We start from the raw sequence: 22,450 nt of genomic DNA, 5'->3' as shown, positions 1-22,450 counted from the left end.
GCTTATTTTCGGGGGATGTCTTATTTTTTATTACGCGTCCAGCCTTGTCTCTTCCTTGGGGCCCTCCAGAACTGGGCCTATCACTATGTCTTATTTTCAGGGTATGGCTTATACTGCGCAAATGCTTAGAAATCCTGCTATGGCTTATTTTATGGGTATGTCTTATTTTAGGAGAAACAACTGATTGTAAGCCTCTGTGTCTTTAAAAAAAAAAAAACCATGCATTTTCTCTCCCCAGTTTAAGTCCTCAGATATTTGCAGTGGCCACCCCCCACCCCATTTACAATCCCCTACCTTCCCCTTGCCACTTCCTGGGTTTTTTATGGAACTGAACAACTCGGGTGCTTCAGAACGCGCCTTCTGTTGCCAGGCCCTTGCAGGGCCAGACAGAGGCCCGGGCCAGGTAGATAAGATAATGTGGCCCTGTTTTTAACCCTTTTGTTACTTTTTTCATTTTACTGATTGTGAATATGCAGACCGAGGCCCCCTTTAGATTCGGAGGCTCGCGCCAAGTGGCCCATATGACCCCCCTCCTTCTGTCTGGGCCTGTCTGTTGCTACGGGGCTATGGGGCTTCGCTATTTGACCCCCCCCCCTCGGAATTTTTTAAGTAGTTCTCTGCGTCCCAGGGCAGACCCCCCCCATCCTTAATCTAAATATATAGAAATGTTCACGATGCGTGCGCAGGGGCCAATGTATGGAGATACAGGGGGGAGGGGACAACAGAGGGCTCAGACAAAAGTAAATACTGGGAAATGGAACCCAGAAACTGACATTTCCTTCTCCAAGGGTGGGGGCCAATGTAGGAAGATACCGGGGCAGGGGCCAACACTCCCCAGGGACAACAGAGGGCTCAGACAGAAGTGCATGCTGGGAAATAAAACCCAGAACCTAACAGTCCCTTCTCCAAGGGTGGGGGCCAAGGTATGGAGATACATGGGGGAGGAGCCAACACTCCCCAGGGACAACAGAGGAAAGGGTATCCTACCGAAACACAGGGATGAGCTGGGGTGGAGGGAGGAGGGGCAGGATACGTCATGGATTGGGACAGGGGGGGATCACAGGAAAGAACCACAGCAACGCGTGGCCGGGTCAGCTAGTTATACTATACTATTAGAGACTCAATCAGGGCATTCCATTCCCTCAACCCCAGCTTTGTTTTCTTTTCCAACTGACAGTCAACATTCCATTGTTACTGAACTCAATCCTTACTGGGCTGTTTTGGGGAAAGAGATCAACTGTCCCCTTATGTCTCTCCAGAAAACATTTTTGTACTTCTGCATATCCTGAAGTTCCCCTCAGCATGCCAGTAACTCCCCATTTGTTTCTTAATGATCCCACTGGCATTCACTACTTGGGTTCCCTAGTAGGAATAATCTCTCTCACTATTGCATAATGTCTGCTTGCTCTCATTAGCACACTATATTCTGTTCAAATGGTAAAATTTGAAACTTGTACAGTGGTACCTTGACTTACGAAGGCGATCCGTTCCACGGCGCTCTTCGTAAGTCGAATTCTTCGGTTGTTAAAGCGCCCATTTTGCGCATGCGCGAAGCGCAATTTTGCACTTCTGCGCAGGCGCAGAATGCGCACGGGGCAAAAAGACTTCCGGGTTTGCCGACTTCGGAAGTTGACTCATTCAGATGTCGAGGTACCACTGTATAAAGATACTGGAACAGAGATAACACAACTACTGCAGCACCTCAAGAAGCAAACATTTATTGACCCTACTGAACATTTTCCAAGACAATAATGCCCAACCACATTCAGTGTTTGAAACTCCCATTGTTCTAGGCATATTTTGTGACAGGGAATTTCATTAGGGTGAGCAGTTTTTGAGCTCTGAGCATAGTTCTGTGCCTAAGATTTCAGATTATAACTGCAGAGTGGAAGGAAAGGAGGACCTTTTTCTGCCTCCCCACTTCCAGCTACTCTCTGAAGACTGGAGAAGAAACCCTCTTAAGAATATTAGGGAGGTGGGCAGGGGAAGGACTAGGCCATGTGAAAAATGAACATAATATTTTAGCTGCAATTAATTATATGGCTGCAACAACTGAATGTCTAGGCGTGCTTTTTTGTAACAAGAAAGCTGAAAATGCATGTTTTCTGCTTTATATTCTTGTTATAAAAAAACATGCCTAGACATTCAGTTGTTGCAGCCATAAGCTAGTTTTAAGGTGCCATTTAGCTCCTAGCTTGCATATCTCAGTTTCTAACACTGCTCATATTATAAAGGGCTTATAACGCACCTACTCTCAGCAGCCAGAAGCGTCATAGCCAGACACCGGAGAGACCTGTCAGGAGTGAACATGGACCAAATTGTATGGGAAACAGCCTTACTAGAAAAGCTAACCAAAAGACTGAAACTGACACAGGGACAAATAGAAGAGGACACCTTCACCCCAGTATGGCTCCCCTTTATTACATACACAGTCCAACAAGACAACAAGAACCCACTGACAGCATATGAATCAATCTTTCTTTGGCGATCACTCATAGCCGAGTAAGATTGTCTTCCATGAACACAGTCTTAACAGTGAGTCCCGTGGGGGAAGGAGACTGTTGGGTTAAGTCAGCCATATTGTTTCATATTTCCATATGAATCAATATGGCTAACTTGACCCAACAATCTTCTCCCCACCCCGCCCCCCGCAAATGGATCTCACTGCAGTCAACTAAAAACAACCAATGATGTCCTGGGCCCCATTCAACCTCTCACTACTGAGGAAATATAATAAATGAATAGACGGAGAACCTATCAAAGTGAAGCTGACATAAAAACTCCACATATGCACCAAGTATTATCCCCCCTCTCCCCTCTCCTTCTGCCCCAACTTCATGGTTTACACAACATTAACGTCTCACTTTAAATGTAAAAAAAATTCTACAACCTGAAAAAAGAAACAAGGCATGTACTATTAAAGAAAATCTTTAACAAAAATATTTTTTAAAAAAGAAAAGAAACAAGCATTTCTCTAGTACACTTACTTAGAGATAAGCCTCAGTAAACTCAAAAGACACAGACTTCTAAGAAAAAAAATATTTAAGAACTGAGTGAAAATGATCAAACCTACATTTGGCCACAGACCTTCCTCAGTGTTAAGGTAGCATAGAAGTGGTCAATGTGAAGTTTCTCCCTTGCATAGGAAGCATTCAGGGTCTCTTTAGAAATCTAGACACAGTCCAACATTTTCCAGAGACAAGATACAATACACTTATGTCATTCTTGCGCTATCATACAGCATTCTACAAAACCTGGGCAAACTACAGACTGGTACATCCTGATAAATCTATCTATATTGCAATCAAACATTATTACTTCTGCCAAGTATTCATCCCTCTTTCCTATTACACCTTATACAAACATGGTTTATGCCTTCATTTTTCATATCAAACAGGGTCATCAATGCTATGGAAATTATTTAGGAGGAAAGCACTGTGACTTAATTAACAAGTTAATCCCATGAGCCTATCTGCATCTCCCAACTTTGCATTTCTATCTCTTTCACCACACTCCATTGCTAAACTCCTGGAAGAAGACTAACACTGAATCCTATACATATCTAGTCTGAAGCAAGTCCTATTGAGTTCAGTGGGATTTGCTCCCAGGTAAGCAAATACAGTGGTACCTCTAGTTATGAACTTAATTCGTTCCAGAGGTCCGTTCTTAACCTGAAACTGTTCTTAATTAGAGGCGTGCTTTCGCTAATGGGGCCTCTTGCTGCTGCTGCGCCGCCAGCACATGATTTCCGTTCTCATCCTGGGGCAAAGTTCTCAACTCGAGGTAACTTTTCCAGGTTTGGGCCCAACATGTTAAAATGTGTGGGCCCAACATGTTAAAATGCCCTGCAAGTTAGTAATCAAATTCTGAAGAAGTGTGCATGCACACGAAAGCTCATACCAAAATAAAAACTTAGTTGGTCTTTAAGGTGCTACTGAAGGAATTTTTTTTTATTTTTTTTATTTTACTTCGATCCAGACCAACACGGCTACCTACCTGTAATCAAATTCAGAGACATTTATTCAGGTTTAAAACCTTTTCCTGTTTTTTTCTTTACATGCTAATGTAACAAAGATCCACCAGAATGACAGTGTAGCCCAGGGCAGAGTTTGATCAGCCTTTTATAATTACAGGTAAACTTGCATAAAGATAAAAATGTCAATGGACTTGCATGCTCTCTCTCTGCTGCTGCTCCCAGTTCGCCACCACAAGCAGAACTGAATGAATGGAACTACATTTCTTGGACACTATTATCTCCCCAATCCTGTAAAACAGGGGTAGCACCTCTGGTGGAGTTCATGATGTGCTGCTTCTGGGGTATTTGTCCACCTTTGGTCCCCACCCTGCACTCAGCTCTCACTCGTGGCTCCTAGAAGCTGTCAGCATGCAACAGTGGTCACATGCCAAGATCGGCTTCAACTGGCTGGGTAAACCAGGTGAGGGTAGCCAATGGGTCTCAAACCCTCAGTGAGTTACGGACTTCCCCTGCATGTGTAGACGGGCTCAAGTGGATTGAGCCGATGAGGCAAATAGTGGGTCCAACAATCAAGATGGTGGTTTCTGCACATGCTGAAGAGGGAAGTGAGGGGCAGATCGGGGTCAACAACATAGGAAGGTAGCTCTGATCCTAAATCTCCTCTGCCTTGTGGGATATCTTCAGGAGAAGAAAAGGCTAAGGAGTACACCCAACACAAATCTGGACTGCCGTCCCTAAGACGGTTGGATGGTGCCTTGCATGCCTCTTTCCAGCAACTCCTGCAGCAAAGCTGGTACCAAACATATGGCTCTGCTTTTCTTTGAACCACATCAGCAAGGCTGAGAGGAGTCTTGTCATCTGGGCAGCCCAGGACCTCCATACACACTGCCCAGGCATATGCTCTGGGGAGGTCACTTCAGTGCAGCTAAAATAGCAGTTCAACTTCACACAAAGAGATGCATTCTATTGCCTTTTGAGACAAATGGATGCCAACAATGACAACCTACACTTACTCTGCCTGTAGCAAGAAGGAAGTGTTGAGCCTCAAGCCCATTCCCAAAATGTCCTCAGGGCAAACCTCCTGAACAAGCAATGTTCCACATCAATATTTTTGGAAAGCTTGTTTCCTAGGACAGTTTGCAGATCAATACATATATTCATAAGTTTTCTCCTTACAGCTCTCATAAAAAAATATATCAAAATGTAGCTTTTCAACTCCAAATGACAGCTTCTCTTCCTATAAGAATTGATTTATGGAATTAGGTTACCAACTGCATTCATGTAACACAGCCTTCCCCAACCTGGTGCCCTCTGGAACTCTGGCCAGCACAGCCATACAACAGCATTGGAACATGCTGAAGGTACAATTTTAAATCAAATGCTCAATTCTTTCTATTCAATATACAGTGGTACCTCTGGTTAAGAACGTAATTTGTTCCGGAGGTCCATTCTTAACCTGAAACTGTTTTTAACATGAGGTACCACTTTAGCTAATGGGGCCTCCCGCTGCCACCGCGCGGCTGGAGCATGATTTCTGTTCTCATCCTGAGGTAAAGTTCTCAACCCAAGGTACTATTTCTGGGTTAGTGGAGTCTATAACCTGAAGCATTTGTAACCCGAGGTGCCACTGTATAGGCTGTGACAATACCAAAAGCAGCATGGTTAACCCAAAAGATACAGTTCTAGTTGATAAGTAAACCTTTTTCCTTCTCTGAACTGTTGCCCGTATAACAATAATATAGTCTGCATCCAAAATGTGCCTTGAGAAACTACACTAAATGAGCAAAAGCCTGTAAACAAGCAATATACCTTGCTGTCTATATAAGCAACAGAAAAAAGGATGAAAATCTAAGATGCCAATTGGAAAAAGAGACAAAGGATACAGCTACATTTCTTGTGAAACATTCTATCATTAACATTTGAAAACATTCTAAACCTTTCATCAAGTATAGTTCTATGATTTCCAGTTTCATGTTTGTTTGTTTTTAAAAAACAGACAAACACAAAAACCTGAAAGTGTATGTTCTGGACTACTGATGTAAACTATTATGTTTTACCACCACTGCTGTACACCGGTACAACTATCTGATATGAAGCAGCAAACAGGAATAACGCAATCCATAAACCTAGTTACAGGTAGGTAGCCGTGTTGGTCTGAGTCGAAGCAAAATAAAAAAATTCCTTCAGTAGCACCTTAAAGACCAACTAAGTTTTTATTTTGGTATGAGCTTTCGTGTGCATGCACACTTCGTCAGATGCAATCCATAAAATTAATCATTCCTCCACATTTCAAGTACTGGGAGACACTGTAATGCTTCGTGTAAATTTGTGGGGGCTGGGGAAAGCACCCATTCTCCAAATATGTAATAAGATTTGAATATAGCACTAGTATTAAAATCAATTTCAAATATAATACAGACCCAGACTGGAATAAAAATATCCACTTAAAAAGCTTATTGAAAAGGAAAGTCTTCAATAGGCACCAAGTCAACAGCTGTCTGATATGCCGTGGGAGGAAGCTCTAAAAGGCTACCTGCTGTCACAGTAAGCAAGATTCCTACTTCATACAGAATGGACCTCCTGATGAGATGGTATCTACAGGGTGCCTTCTCCTGCAGAGCACAATGATCAGCTGGGTATCTAAAAGGTGGGACAATCTATTAGGTATTCTGGTCCCAAGCTACAAAGGACTTTGTACACTAGTACCAGAACCTTAAACTTAGCCTACTAGCTAACTGGCAGCAAGTGCAGCATTTTCAGCAGTAGAATAACATTATGGAAATGACTGCTCATTGGGCAGCCTAAATTGCTGCATTCTACACAAGCTGTAGCTTCTGAGCCAACCTTAGGGGCAACCCCACATAGAGTGCATTGTAGTAATCCAACATGAAGCTTACCACAGACAATCAAGCTATCCTGGTCCAGAAACAGTTGCAGCTATCTTACCTGCCAAAGCTGGGAAAAGGCACTCCTAGCTACTGAAGTCACCTGAACTTCTAGTCAGAGAGATAGATCCTAGAGCAATCCAACTATGAGCACGCTCCTTCAGGGGAAGTACGACCCCATACAAAACAGGCAATTTCTCATTGTCCCTGTAGCCCCCTGAAAAGCTGCTCTACAAGTTGAGGGATCCTCCAGAACAACATGTGAAGTGTTCCTAGGGTATGCAGGAGTGAGAAGGGGAAACTGGCAAAAAATCATTTCCCCTTCCTCTGGTGAGAGGCACCAATTGATCAGAGACCATTCTGTTCACAGAAGGGCAAGTCTGGATCCAATTCATTATGAATTGATTTTTTTTGGGGGGGGGGTTAATCACATGTTTCCATATGACCAATAATACTGAAGGGGTGGGGGAACTATTTTGGTTGAAATGTTACCCACACATGCCACAACTCATAAGAGGGTTTTTTTTCCCTGAATGAGAAAGAAAGGAAAATGTCTCTTCTAAGGCAATTTCTGCCACCCATGGTTTTAATGTGCCTGCATTAAGAACAAACAATGGCTGTGTACTGTTTCAACTGATAAAGTGTGGTCTTTTTTTAATCAACTAACTACCTGTGTTTCCCCTTTTTTAAGACACCGTCTTATAACTTTTTTTTCATCAAAATACACAGGGTGGCTTATTTTCGGTGGGTGTCTTATTTTTTTATTACTTTTTTATTACCTTACGGTCTCCTCGGCCGGACCACGCCGCTGACTCGGGGCGCTGCTGGGCGCTGCGTGCAGCACTACTGGGCTCTGTGAGCACTCGGCGCTGCCTGCCTTGCCTGTCTCCCTGGCTGCCCTCCAAAGCTTCCAAAGGATTTCTGTTTAGGGCTGGAGGAGGGTGCCAGGTTTCTTCCACCAGCCCCATCTCTTCCAGATGTTGCGGCAGATGTGCCCGCAGCCGGGCTCTGTGGGCAAGCCAGTTTTGTGTGTGTGTGGGTGGGTATTTTAATGTGAAATGCAAACACAGTATGTCAGTAATTGCAGAGTCCTTTTATTGAAGGGGGGTGCAGGACTGCTGCTGCTGTTCCCCAAACGCTGGGGGTGGGTGGGTGGAGACTCAGATTATGGCCTTGGGTTGCTTTTGAACTGGAGAGCCGTTTCTGGTGCAAAGCATTTGCCTTGCTGCGGGCAGTGCCTGGGTCTATTTCTTGCGTGCTGGGGGTGGGGCGGGGGTAGGCATAGGATTTTGGGGGAGCTGGCAGGGGGTAGGTTATGGGTTCCTATAGGGCCAAGAAATAACAACAGCAACAGCCATCTTTTTGTGCCTGGGGCTTGCACCTGCCTTCCCCCATCCGCTCCAGGCGAAAGGATTTCTAGATGAAAGAATCAGGCTTATTTTAGGAAAAAAATATCTTTAATATATATATATATTTAAAAGATTTCATTTTTTAAAAAAAGTGGACATGGGCAAGAAATGTGCCCATTTCGTCTTTCGTTTGTAGATCGTTTCTTCACAAGACCTCAAAAGGTCGTTTCTTCACAAGACCTCAAGGAGCTCTAGTGCAGGTTAAGGCAGCTGGCCTGGGAGCGTTTTGTGCGAGGCGTCTCCTGCCTCCGCGCGATCCTCAAGCCAAGCCTTCCGTTCCAGCTGATCTTCTGGGCGGTCGCAGATCCACTATTTACACCCGGTCGGCCCTTTCGTCTCCTGCTCAAGAGCCTTATACCAGTAAATTAAGTCCCGGGGTTGGGGGCAGAGAGCAGCCCGTCAGGTTTTCGCGCAGCCTCCTGGAGAGAGGCGCTGGCGGCAGCCGCCGTCTCCGCACGCTCCAGCAGCTGGCGCTGCGGGGTGCTCCTGAGCGCTCGGCGCGCTCCAGCAGTCGGTTCCAGGTGGCGGGGAGGCAGGCCTCCTCGGCTGGGCCAGGCGGAGGCCTCTGGCTCAGGTGTTCCGCCCAGCCCGGCAGGGCGCTCCAAGCGTTTGGCGCTGCGGAGCGTTCGGCGCGCTCCACGCTGCAGCTGCCAGTTCCGGGCAGCGGGGAGGCAGGCCTCCTTGGCCGGGCGGAGGCCGCTGGCTCAGGCACTCCGCCCAGCTCGGCAGGGCGCTCCAAGCGCTCGACGCTGCAGAGCGCTCTGCGCGCTCCACACTGCAGCCACCAGTTCCGGGCGGCGGGGAGGCAGGCCTCCTCGGCCAGGCCAGGTGGAGGCCGCTGGCTCAGCTGTTCCGCCCAGCCCGGCAAGGAGCTCAAAGCGCTTGGCACTGCGGATCGCTCGGCACGCTCCACGCTGCAGCTGCCGGTTCTGGGCGGTGGGCGGCAGGCCACCTCGGCCGGGCCAGGCGGAGGCAAGACCACTGGCTCAGGCGCTCTGCGCGCTTGCCGCTGCAGCAGCAGCCGGCTCCAGGCACCGAGCTGGCAGGCCTCCTGAGTCCCACTGGCTGGCTGGGGCGCTCGGCGGTCTCGCTCCACACGGCATGGAGGTACGTCTTATTTTCGGGGTGTGTCTTATATTCGCAAATCTTTAAAAATCCTGCCATGGCTTACTTTATGACTACGTCTTAAAAAAGGGAAAACACGGTAAATATTGAACCCTAATTATTCTGCTTCATTAACTTTTTTACACAATGTGTACAAATTCTGACATCAGCTTGGAGTTAACCAGTGTACTCAAAATTCAAAACAACTGCCCTGAGACATTTTATAATCATTTGCCTTTGAGCATTTCTAGCAAAAACCGGGGGGGGGGGTGAAGGGAGCATCACACCCTTTTAAAAAGCCTCTTCTTCATACCTTTCACTATGCAAACACAACTAAATCATCTACTAGTTCATTTAAAGAACCCTGGGTAGGCTAATTGACTTAGCAGTACAGTATTCACAAAAATGAAGTGGAAGGATTTCAGAAGGTCTGCCGGAATTTCTAGTACTGGGAAATAGGTATGTTACCCAGAAATATTACACCAGTTGGATACAATATTGGATACAATATATGCACTTGCCCACAAATTACATTCTGGGCAATCCAACATGACCACCAATCTGTCTTTATGGATTTTTCTACTTTAGGGAAACTTGCTAGGTTACCTTTGTATTCTTTGTTTAGGTTTATTCCACTGTACCTACATAAGGGATTTGCTTTGTTTTAGTTACAGTGCAATAAATTTCTCAAGAGATATATAGGTCAAAGTTTCAGAAGTCTAATGTTTGACATTCTCACATTATGATCAATTCATTATTAACAATTAACTCTTAATCATTATAGTTCAGATACTTGTCAAGCACTGATGTTTAAAAAGAGGAATATTTCAACAAAAGCCCCAAAACATTACCTAATTCATTTGTCAGATCAATTCAAGCTTTGGGTCAGTAGTCTTATCAACTAACTTAAAATGTTAAAGACACTAATAATCGTGTAATGAGTCTTCTATCAAGTAGGGAATCATCTACCTACATCAGTTGCTGAAATAATAAATTCAATGTAATAATAAAATATACTCAAATGCAGTATATTACAAGTATTTCCTCATCTCACCATGATCCCCAATCAACAATCAAATCCCCTTGGCTTCCCAATTGTGTGAACACTAGTACAGTTACTTCCACCTATTTGCAATAATATAAAGTTGATGGGGTAAAATGGCCTTTTGGGTCCCAAAACAGAAGCGCATTGGTCAAGTTTACATCATCATTCCAGGCTACATAAGTGTCTCTCTCCTTACTCCTGCTCTCTTCCCTTCCCTCCAGGCCTTTGTCCTGGCTTATTTTCCTGCTTTGGTAACTTGACGTTAAGCCAGAATTCCCTATTTCAAACAAATGGAGGGCTCTGGCTTGATACAAGCCAGAATCTTCTCACCAAAGCCAGAGCACAATGGAAGGAGGCAAAGGCAGAGAGGCCTAATTCTCATTCTCAACTTTATAAACTAGTAACAGCTGGGTAAGAATACAAGTTCTTGCCCACTACATAACATTGCTCAAAAACAGTTAGTTAATACAAAGGACATGTATAATAGGAATCTTACCTGTCAAATTAAATTTCACTGTAACATTGATTATATGATGGACTTGTAGACAGTCATTTATACTGAAATACTTCACACCTTTTGCTCAAGCTGTGAGTACCTAAAAATAAAGAGATTGGTATAATTTTAAAATGGTATTAGAGATGGCATTTCCCCCCACTAAAAAGCCAAAGTTATATGAGGCTGTTTACCTGCTCTTAAGGTGGTAATGGCAATTTCCTAGCCACAGAAGTGGGCTACGTAGGAGACAGTTTCAGTATTTGCCCCTTCCAATAAGTTCTTATTTACAAATAATGTATGTTGCATACATGAACAGACTAACAGTGCTGAAGGGTAATAAAGAATTACCACTTCCTCACTAGTACTTTGCCTAACTGTATGCCCACTGGGTACCTGCATGCCCCAATTCTTCCATCCTAATTTAATCTTCCAAGTTCTGGAATTACTACAGCAGAACAGTACCTATGGAAACTTCCTCACTGTGGTTTCTTGACACAGGAAAGCTTAACAGTACAAGCTTTTAGAATCTGTGTTTCACTCTGCCCAGTGCTTTACATAACAAAGAAAAGCTAAAAATTAAGGAAGTGATTGCATGCAGCTATATCAACCAATATTTTAAACCATACCCATAAGCCCAATATGCTATATTCAGTGTCTTAATATGATAAATTATTATTTGTCATTAAAAATGGAGCCAGAGAATAAAGCCAGCCCTCTTGTGACATCTCTTCTGCTTCTATGATGATAAATTTTGCAGTTAACTGAAACCAGGCTATCGTCCAAATATAGTTATACTGAAGTGATAATGTGAGAGAAGCAGAGTAAATTGAATGGCTGTTAAGGATTAGAAATTAAAATTTATGCTGAATGCAGAATTTATATTTTGGTTGCTTACAAAACAGACACAATTGGGCTAATCCCAAATATTTCACTAAACTACCAGCAAGCATATATGCACTAACTTTTCTCCCACTGCTTCAATTCACATAAGATGTTTTATTTTAAAAGAAACTTTATTAATTTTTTTAAAGCAAAAACATAATACAAACAACATCAAACATACTGATACATAAGAGAGAGAAAAGGAAAACTATAATGGTTAAGGGGGGAAGAAAAGGGGGAAGAATACATTCATAAGAAACTTGTGGTAACCCAGACATCCAATATAGGAAAGTCAATTTTTTTACATTTTTTAAAAATGAGATTCACATATATTAAAAACCTACTTTGCAGACAATGCTAAAGACTCAACTTCCTAACTTCAGTTTTAGGATACTTGGATGGCCACCATATCAAATTTCTTTCTAGGTTTGGGATGCTCTCTGATGGCCCTTTTGCATTTATTTAAAGATTTTTTTTAAAAAAAGACTGCTGATGTGGGAAAGGGTCTAGCAACAATGGGCTTTTTTATGTAAGTGGAATGGCTCAAGGGCAGAGTGCCATAAATTACAGCCTGATTTGCCAACAACAGGAGGCCCTGAAAAGATGCTAATCTGCCTGCACCAAGCAAAGCTTGAGCCTAATTGGCTGCCTTCTAGAGTTGACCCCCATTCATACAACCACCAAGTAAGTACTAGAGAGGGAAATGTTCCCGGTCAGAGATGGAGAAATCTGCAGTGTTTTGCACACAGTGGAAAAGGCCAATGCTATATCAGACGACAACACTAGTTTACATATCTGGCTGATTTTATACCAATTGTGAAAGAGCCAGGATTATTAAACTGTCCATTGATGTAATCACCACTACATACCGTTATAAGTATTTGTATCAAAGTATTTCCTTCAAACAAAGTATAGGTTCAGTATGTTGGGTTGCATTTAACTACTAAGTTCTACACAGAGTAGACCAGGTAAAATTAAAGAACCTACCGGTAAGTTAGATATGTTCATTAACTTCCATGGGTCTACTCTTGAGTAGGACTAGCACAGAATACAACCCAATACAGTATCTGTTATTTATCGTATCAGTACCGTGCCCTTTACCAAAGGAACTCAGGGCAGTGTTGTCAGGGAATCATGTTTCTCTGTCATTTTAAACATGTCTCTAGCAGCTTGATGCAAAAGGAACTCCATTTTATCTATGAATTTTTGCTAGGCTGACTTTTAGAGATACCCAGGGTAAGAAAGCAGTACACACACCTTGGTTATCCCCTCCAGTAATATAGATTATGAAGGCATAAAACATAAGAGCTCTGGAATATGCAGGTGCCTTCCTCCCTGCCTAGGTCTTAATGCAATCAAATCATATGGGCACATCCATTTATCAACAATTGATCTAGAGTCCAAACTTAGGAAAATCTCCATGCATAGGTAAAGGTAAAGGTACCACTGACCATTAAGTCCAGTCATAAACGACTCTGGGGTTGCGGCGCTCATCTTGCTCTATAGGCCAAGGGAGCTGACATTTGTCTGCAGACAGCTTGTGGATCATGTGGCCAGCATGACTAAACCGCTTCTGGTGAACCAGAACAGTGCACGGAAATGCCGTTTACCTTCCCGCCGGAGCAGTACCTATTTATCTACTTGCACTTTTGGGTGTGCTTTCGAACTGCTAGGTGGGCAGGAGCTGGGACCGAACAACAGGAGCTCACCCTGTCGCGGGGATTCAAACCGCTGACCTTCTGATCGGCAAGCCCTAGGCTCTGTGGTTTAGACCAAACACCCATTAAATTTAGGAACAACCAGTGTTAGAAACTCAGATAGGCTAGGGTGACTGTGGTTGATTATCAGTTAAACATCTGATTAGTTCCGATTACAACCTTGAGCTACCCCATGTGCCCCAGGAACAACACATCAGGTATTTTTCTAAGTCTGGTTTTTGGTCAGGATCACATCCCATTCCAAAATGCGAACTAAGCATCGACTAACTTAGGTCGACTAACTTCAGCGTGCCTACTCTGAGTAAAAATAAGTTGAGTATGACTGCATATCCCAACCCAACATTAATCCTAACTAACTGGCATCAGCATGGAATGTCACAAAACAAGCCCTTGAAAACAACCTTACAGTGCAGATGTGCTGATGCCCTTGCAAAGATAAGAAAGATAAATTACAATTGCATACAAGCAGCAACCTTGAAACAAGTATCAAGACGTTTTAGTGTAAGCAGGACCAATGAAAAAAGTGCAAATGAGCCAATGCATGACAATATCAGCAGAGGACACTGAACAGCAATATTAAGGTATATTCATTACTATATTCCGTGGCAAAATCTTGCCTCTCAGCATTATAGCAAGAGCTATGCCTCCTCAGAGTATAAAACATATATAGAAGTTGAAGATATACTGTACACCAGTTCCACCACTGTGATCAACAAACCTTCTGTTGCATTGAAATACCCCTTTCCCCCCTAACCTACATACTTTTTTTCTTGTCTCTCCTTTTTTCCGTTGTAAATGATCTTCTATGTCTATGTTTATGTCTGTTTTTAAAATTAATAAAGATTAATAGATTGTGAAAAACCTAAAAAAAGAGAATTGTGTACTCTCTGTTATTGGTGTTTTTTTTAATAGACATTGGATGGCCAGCTATGAGAGATTTTTCAAAGGGGTTGGAAAAGACTCTACAATTCTATGAATCTATTATTTCCCTAAGAAATTAGTCTAATTTTCATTTTTCAATTCAAAATTTTCAAGAAAACACCACTAAAGTCATCTTCTTTTAAAAATGAATACAACCCACTTCTGTGCAAATATGCAGTTCAATGCCAGAAAAATCATACACATGAATGAAACACAATGAGTACACTTCTACAATAGCTCTTCTGCTTAATATATATACATATGGTTGCACATCCTTAAACTCAGGCTCTGCTAAGTATACAGATTGCCCAAGAGAAGCAGCCAAGTAAAACTTGCCCTATTGATAAGAAATAAGCAGAATGATGGGGATACCAGAAAAAGCCTCTCTGAAGTGAGGTTTATACAGATATAAACCTTGATGAGCTTTTCAAGCAATTTGCCCCCCCCCCCAGTGCAGAAATCCTTCCATAAAAAATTAACTGCTCGAGTGTCCTTAATTTTCATTCCTCCTGATTTTAGTTATGCATACCAATTATCTCCTCTTTTTTATTACATGCTATTCTTTGTACATAGGTGGCGCTGTGGTTAAACCACTGAGCCTAGGGCTTGCTGATCAGAAGGTCGGCGGTTCGAATCCCTGTGACGGGGTGAGCTCCCGTTGCTCGGTCCCTGCTCCTGCCAACCTAGCAGTTCGAAAGCACGTCAAAATGCAAGTAGATAAATAGGAACCGCTACAGCGGGAAGGTAAACGGCGTTTCCATGTGCTGCTCTGGTTTACCAGAAGCGGCTTTGTCATGCTGGCCACATGACCTGGAAGCTATACGCCGGCTCCCTTGGCCAATAATGCGAGATGAGCGCGCAACCCCAGAGTCGGTCACGACTGGACCTAATGGTCAGGGGTCCTTATTCTTTGTACATATGGTCCCTGGTTATATGTAATATTTTATTGCTTTATTAATTTGGGGTTGGGGAGGAAGAGTACAGAAATTTACAAATAAATAATATTGCATAGATTTGTTAAATTACACAGTGACCTTCCCAAAAGATATACAGTGGTACCTTGGTTTAAGTACACAATTGGTTCCGGAAGTCTGTACTTAACCTGAAGTGAACTTTCCCATTGAAAGTAATGGAAAGTGGATTAATCCGTTCCAGACGGGTCTGCGGAGTACTTAAACTGAAAGTACTCAAACCGAAGCGTACTTAAACCGAGGTATGACTGTACCAGGTTCTTCGGTTTCGCCCCTACACCTCTGAGGCGGGAAGGGTTCACACTGCAGAAGATGAGATGTTCTCAGTTGCAACAATATTCCATACATCAGGGGTCAGCAAAGTTTTTGTGGCAGACGCCACAGTGGGCCGGCATGTGTGTGTGTGCACATGCACGCACATGCGCAAACACTATTTCCGATGCTCCTTCTGACGTGGAGGAGGCGTATGCAGCAAGCTCCTGCAGCAGCCAAAGGGAAGCCGACCAGCATAGCGGAAGGCGGTCCACGCTCTGCTCCGCTATGGTTTAGCGCGGTGCATGGGAGCTGACTAAGTGGGCGGCGGGGGTCCCAGAGTGGGTGGTGGGGGTCCATGGGCCAGTTAAACAACCCCCATGGGCTGCTTGTGTCCCATGGGCCTTAGGTTGCTGACCCCTGCCATACATCAGTATCAAACACTTTGGCAAGACTGGGATTTGGCAGCAATAACTAAATCTAACACATTATTTGCACAATTGCTTCCTCCCATCATATGCCAAGCTTCAGATGATACATCAAAGCAAGCTACACTATACATACATTCTGCAATGCCCAGGAAGCCCACCATAAGAGTATTCATATTAGCTCCACATACATCCTATATACTTTACCCATATTAACTTTCAACAGAATTCAGAATGCCTAACTGCTGTCTAAAACAATTGAGTTTTGCAATTGACGCTGCACTGCAAAATCCAATGTTTTGCTTGTCAACATAAATTATCTCACATCATCTCCACATCTAACCCTTTCAACTGTACAGAATGGTTTTAACTGTAAACCTCATTCATAGCTACAAACACACTGACTGCATTATTCTTGAAAGGAAAGGAATTATTATTATTATTATTATTATTATTATTATTATTATTATTATTATTATATTATTATTATTTATACCCTGCCCATCTGGCTGGGTTTCCCCAGCCACTCTAGGCGGCATCCAACAAAAATATTAAAATACAATAATTTATTAAACATTAAAAGCTTCCCTAAACAGGGCTGCCTTCAGATGTCTTTTTGACATCTGGTGGGAGGGTGTTCCACAGGGCGGGTGCCACTACCGAGAAGGCCCTCTGCCTGGTTCCCTGTAACGTGGCTTCTAGCAGCGAGGGAACCACCAGAAGGCCCTCAGCACTGTACCTCAGTGTCCGGGCAGAACGATGGAGGTGGAGACGCTTCTTCAGGTATGCTTGACCGAGGCCGTTTAGGGCTTTAAACGTCAGCACCAACACTTTGAATTGTGCTCGGAAACGTACTGGGAGCCAATGCAGGTCTTTCAAGACCGGTGTTATGTGGTCTCGGCAGCTGCTCCCAGTCACCAGTCTAGCTGCCGCATTCTGGATTAATTGTAGTTTCCGGGTCACCTTCAAAGGTAGCCTAAATAATAATAATAGGCTATGATTTAAATTTTAGTGCTATGCAAATGAGTCTTGGGGTCCCTTGTTCTCCACTTCCCACTTCTCCTGCAGCATAACCAGTGTCAGAAACTCAGATATGTAAGCTAGGTTCCAAATGAATCCTTAAACCAAGGTTACAGGCACCAAAATGGAATGTCTAGTTCCCATTTTGGGGCAAGACAGCTCTAAAGTCTTATTTTTCAAATGATGGACTGACTGTGATTATCAGTTAAGCATCTGGCTACTTCAGATGACAACCTTGAGCTAGTTACGAATTTTGAGAACTTAAAAGAAGAAAAGTCAGTTTATCCAGGGACCATCCACATATACACTGGCCTATTCCTACCTCTTTTTCTTAATGGTGACATGGACCATTCATAGCACAGGAATATTCTTCACAACTGAGGCCAGGGTTTATGTGGTTTATGAAGCTGGCTTGTTTCAATAAATCAAAGTTAGGATTAAGCACATTTAAGTTTGGATGTTATACTACACTGTGGTTAACTGAAAACAGAACCACAAGTTTCCAGCCTCATCCTCATAGCTGCACTAGAGGAGACCAGAACAAGGAGCTGATGAGCCCATGGCTCATTCAGCAGGCCACTGTAAATTAAAAGATGTCTAAGCCACTTCTGACGAAACCAGAGCAGCGTACGGAAACACCATTTACCTTCCCACCGGAGCGGTACCTATTTATCTACATGCACTTTGACGTGCTTTCAGACTGCTAGGTTGGCAGGAGCTGGGACCAGCAACGGGAGCTCACACCGCCGCGGGGATTTGTTCCAGTAAGAGGTGTTAAATATTCAGCCCGCTGGATTTTAGTAGGGTCAACAAATCACAGCAGTTGGTTTTTCTCCCACTTCTAAATTCCAGAGTAGATTACCCCATTTGTAGGACCCACCATAAAACCCTTCCTTTACATACTCTTTTCTCCATTTAGGAAGATGAGTATCTTCCAAGACAAGGAGCATGTGATATATTAGAGTTTCTACTTTCATACCACATGAAAGCAGCCTCCTGTCTTATCTGAATGCGGATCACTCCTTCATATCTTCAGTGAATAGGAGATTCAGTTAATAAAGCTTAATTCTAATCTCTAAACTAGGCATGAAGCAATTGTTCTATACTTTAAGTTGGAACAAAACCAATCTGAAATATCAAGTGCATTCAGGATAATAGCCCTCTCTTTGATTTTCACCACCTTACCTATCCCTAAACTGGTGACTTCAAAACCAAGTCTCACCATTTGATATTTTCAAATCTTCACATTTTCAAATATTTAGTTACAATTCAGATTGGAGGTGGAAGCAGAAGGCATAATTTTCCTATTTCACCATCTCTACAAGTAAACATATCCGTCGCTGCCAATGGGTGTGTAATGGTTTAAAATCCTTAATTATGCCAGAGATATACGGTAGATGGCAACTACATCCACATGTTCAAAATAGTCTCACAAACTGTCGCAAGAATTGTCAGCTATGCAATAAGGAACAAGATCTCCAAATAGGAGGTCATTTCTGCTCCTATGCAAGATAGTCTCACTAGAGCCAGAGGCAGTCTCCAAGTTAGAATGGACAAGGGACTTGCCACACCCCAAGGTACAAGGAAGTTAATTATCTTAGTGTATCTCCAGTCTAAAGTGAATTAGTCGAAGGGACAGGGCAGCAGATGTTATAAACAAATCTAGAGGTCTATTATACCCTACAGAGCTATAGGGCTATTCCCCAGGCAAAAGTCTCTCTACCCAGTTCTCTTCAGAGGAAGGAAATGGTTTCTGTTGTCACTGATACATCAAGTTACACCCTGGAGTAGGCCAAGGCAAGTTGTCAGCAACAAACAGAAGGGCAAGAAACCTAACCCCAGGAATGACTCCTGCCTCCAAGCAAGACAGTCTGACTATTAAACCCTTAATGATTTGGGGCCAGGGTTGTTTTTTTAAAGCAGTCTTCACTCATTCAAACCTGCTCACCAATAAGATCAGCTTGGTTGGTGGGTGCAAAAGATAGGGTTTTCTTGGTGGTGGACTGGCAATTGTGGAACTCACTTCCTATTGCACTACTACACATTTAGTCAAACCTTAAAGCACGCCCGGAAAACTCACATTCCAGACAGCCTTTAACAGTGTTTATGCTATTGATTCTTGATGCTCCATGCTTCTTCACAATTTTGCCTTCTTATGTTTTTGATACTTTTAATGTATCCTAATATATCTCATATGGAGACCCAGGTGGTGCTGTGGGTTAAACCACTGAGCCTAGGGCTTGCTGATCCCTAGCAGCACGAGTGGTCAGGGATGATGGGAGTTGTAGTCCAACAACAGCTGAAGATCCAAGTTTGAGAAACATTGTCCTAAGGTAAATGGAGCAATGCAAACCAAGAACATTGAGGAGGTTTTAAGTCACAGCTGGGGAACACGAGGCTCAGAGCCTGATTGTTATCATGCAGGCCTCTCTATCCAGTTGTCAAAACTCTTAACAGACCACACCACTCCACCAGTCCTACCCTGTTTCCCCGAAAATAAGACATACCCATAAAATAAGCCGTAGCAGGATTTCTAAGCATTTGCGCAATATAAGCCATACCCCGAAAATAAGACATAGTGATAGGCGCAGTTCTGGAGGGCGCCAAGGAAGAGGCAAGGCTGGACGCATAATAAAAATAAGACACCCCCTGAAAATAAGCCAAAGTGTGTCTTCTTGAGGAAAAATAAATATAAGACAGTGTCTTATTTTCAGGAAAACACGTTACTTCATAACTCCTTCGTTGTTTTTGTCTGGTTAGAATGTGTCCTAGAACTCTGATCATGTTTGTTGATTGTCTGGATAGAGGACAGAGAAGTGTGTGTGCATGTGTATAGAAACTGACTGTAGAAAGGTAAAATGTAAATTCATTGCTTCACCAAGTTTTGCCTCTGGCATTGACAGGACATATGCACACACCCCACCCCAGACTGCCCAGATAAGAATGCAGCCCTCCATCTAAAAAAGGTTGCTTACCACTGCCACAAGGCCAAATCATGCACTCAGCACCAGAATTATCAGCTGAGCTGAAAAAATAATTCAAAAACACAACCAGCCTCTTATGACGGCCCCAGGGAGTTGGCACCCATGGCCCAGAGCAGTCTTGCAACCAGAACTAGCTGATCTGAAGAAATCAGCAGGTGAAGTTTTTTCAATATGCAGAGATCAGCATCTACAGAGGTACTTATAAATGTCTGCAAATCAAGGTGCTGTTCCGAGCACAGGAGCAGGAACCCCAGCAACGCGCACACAAATAAGGAAATTGGCAACCCAACTCAAAAGCAGAGAAGTGGAAATCAGATGTAGAAATGCTTGCTTGGACTTGCGGGAATGCAGGGGTGGCGGCAGTGCTGAAATGTCGATGGATATGTGTGTCCGCAAAGGGGGAGCTTGAACCCTTCAACAATACAGTGGCCTTATGAAGGGGCAAAAAAACCCTCCTCCCTCCAACTAACATATCAACTTAGGAGTGAGTAGGAGAGGCAAACAGGAACATAAGAAACTGCTTTACAACGAGACAGAACACTGGCCCATCTCAGCCCAGCCCAGGAATGCCAGCTAGGCCCCGCGACCATTTTAAAAGTATTTTTGTTGATTCTTGCTGATAGGGGGCCCCTAAAAATTTTTTGGGGGGGGCAGCCCCTTCATGGGGAATTTTGCGTGTGCTCGGGCACCCAGGAAGTTGGCACCTATGTCCCAGTTCACACGGACTGGCAGCAGCAGCAGCTACCTTACCTGCAGGCGCTGGGCCCCGAACCTGGGTCCTCCTGCATGCAAAGCAGATGCTCTGCCGCTGAGCTGCAGCCCGACAGGGAAGCTGCCTTGCACCAAGTCAGGCTAGCGCTGGCCCTCGGTAAATCCACGAGGAGGCCGGATCGTCCCCCCACCCGCACCCCGACCAAGGACTGAGACGCTAGGGACCGACCCCGGGGCACACCACTGGGTGCGTGTGGCACCTGCCCGGCCACGGAGCCACGGCCCTCCCTCTCCAAAACGAGCCTGACGGTTCCGAAAAGGAAATGGCCTCTTACTCCCTCAGGGTGGCCCTGTGATGGAAGGGGGCGGTGGGCAAAGCCTCGACGCTCTCCTCCTCCTCACAAGTAGCTCCCCTGGCTCCCTCTCCTCAAGCGAGCCGGGAGGTGGGTTGTTGTTTTTTGCCCACCCACCACCCTCGCCCCGCTGTGGGGCTCCAGCTGTTTCCCTCAGTGCCAGGCGCCCAACCGGGTCGGGAGGTGAGGGACCAGAAGGACAGCGACGACGGTTAAGCGCCCTCGGCGGTTGATTACCTGGCACCGACCTCTCTCGCGGCGCGCGCGCTCGCTCTCGCTTCCTCACGAGACCCTGACGAGACCCGCTTGACACCAAGGCGGAAGTGGGACCCTCTTCTTCTTCGTCGTCGTCGTCGTTTTCACCCCCTTCTCTTCTCTCCTTCCCCCTCCCTCTCTATCTCCCTCGCCCTCAACCCCGCCCTCAACCCTCTTTGACAGGCAACCGGGGAGCTTCCAATGGAGCCCCGCCAAAGGGCCGTGACGACGTTAAGCCCGCCCCGCGGTCCTCTCCTCCCGAAAGCCCACCAATAGGCCGCAGGGGGAGGGCGCGGCCTATGCTAATGCGAGGGGGAAGAGAGCGGCGCCGCAAACACAGAGGCATCGTCTCTCCCACGCGCGCGCGCGCGCGCACACACATACCCCCACCCGCCTCCGAGCCGCTCGACTGCGCGCGCTCGCTCGCTCGCTCGCTGGGGCGAAGGGGGCTTCGGCCAATGGCGTGCTCAGTACGGGGCGTGGCCATGCAAAAGCAAAAAAATAAAGGCGAGAGAGGGATGCCTTGCGAAGCATCTTAACTGCTGCGGAGGGGGCTGGCCAGGCATGCGGCATTGCACATCCCATTCCCTAGTACTGTATGTTGCACGGGGGTCTTTGCACGGCGAGGGGTGGCGTGCTTGGTTTGCATAGCCAGGGAAGGTTCAGAGAAGGTCTGTCGAAAGGGTCAACTCAAGGGGACGGAGCGACTCCCCATCGAAGGAAATCGGCATGATGCAGAAGTTTTCGAAATCATGCATGACATAGAGAAAGTGGACAAAGGAAAGTTACCCTGCACCCTCCTCTCTCTCATTTTATTTTATTTTTCGACCGTTTATATAGCGCTCGTAGTTAAGCAAAACTCCTAAGCGGTTTACAACACAGGATAAAACATCATAAATAAACAGCAAATACCAAAACAAAAAGGAGAGAATTTCTACGTTCTGTAAAACTTAACTAAACAGAACACCCTCATCAGTATCAAAATAAACACTGCGCTACATAAAAATCAGCTGCAAAAGAATAATAATGCCAAGAGCTCA

The 22,450-nt window shown here is 44.6% G+C and overlaps 1 protein-coding gene across 13 annotated transcripts in view; it reads right to left on the bottom strand.

Annotated features, from left to right (window-relative positions):
• The window catches only part of OSBPL2 (oxysterol binding protein like 2), a 65,241-nt gene extending 43,675 nt beyond the window's left edge, over positions 1–21,566 (bottom strand). For 3 of the 13 annotated variants that reach the window (XM_088674710.1, XM_035121837.3, XM_035121840.3), the window contains exons 1-2: positions 21,393–21,566; positions 10,916–11,015 (exon numbers count right to left, since the gene is read on the bottom strand). The gene's annotated coding sequence lies outside the window, so the exon portion shown is untranslated. Of the gene's footprint in view, positions 1–10,915; positions 11,016–20,841 lie in introns of all 13 variants that reach the window. The other 10 variants (XM_088674712.1, XM_035121838.3, XM_088674716.1 and 7 more) reach the window with 5 other exon arrangements.
• Between the last annotated feature and the right edge of the window lie 884 nt (positions 21,567–22,450).

This window comes from Zootoca vivipara, chromosome 7 (assembly GCF_965207765.1).
Source record: "Zootoca vivipara chromosome 7, rZooViv2.hap1.1, whole genome shotgun sequence".
Lineage (NCBI taxonomy): Eukaryota > Metazoa > Chordata > Lepidosauria > Squamata > Lacertidae > Zootoca > Zootoca vivipara.
Note: the sequence above shows the minus strand (reverse complement) of the source record. Positions and strands in the feature narration are given on the sequence as shown.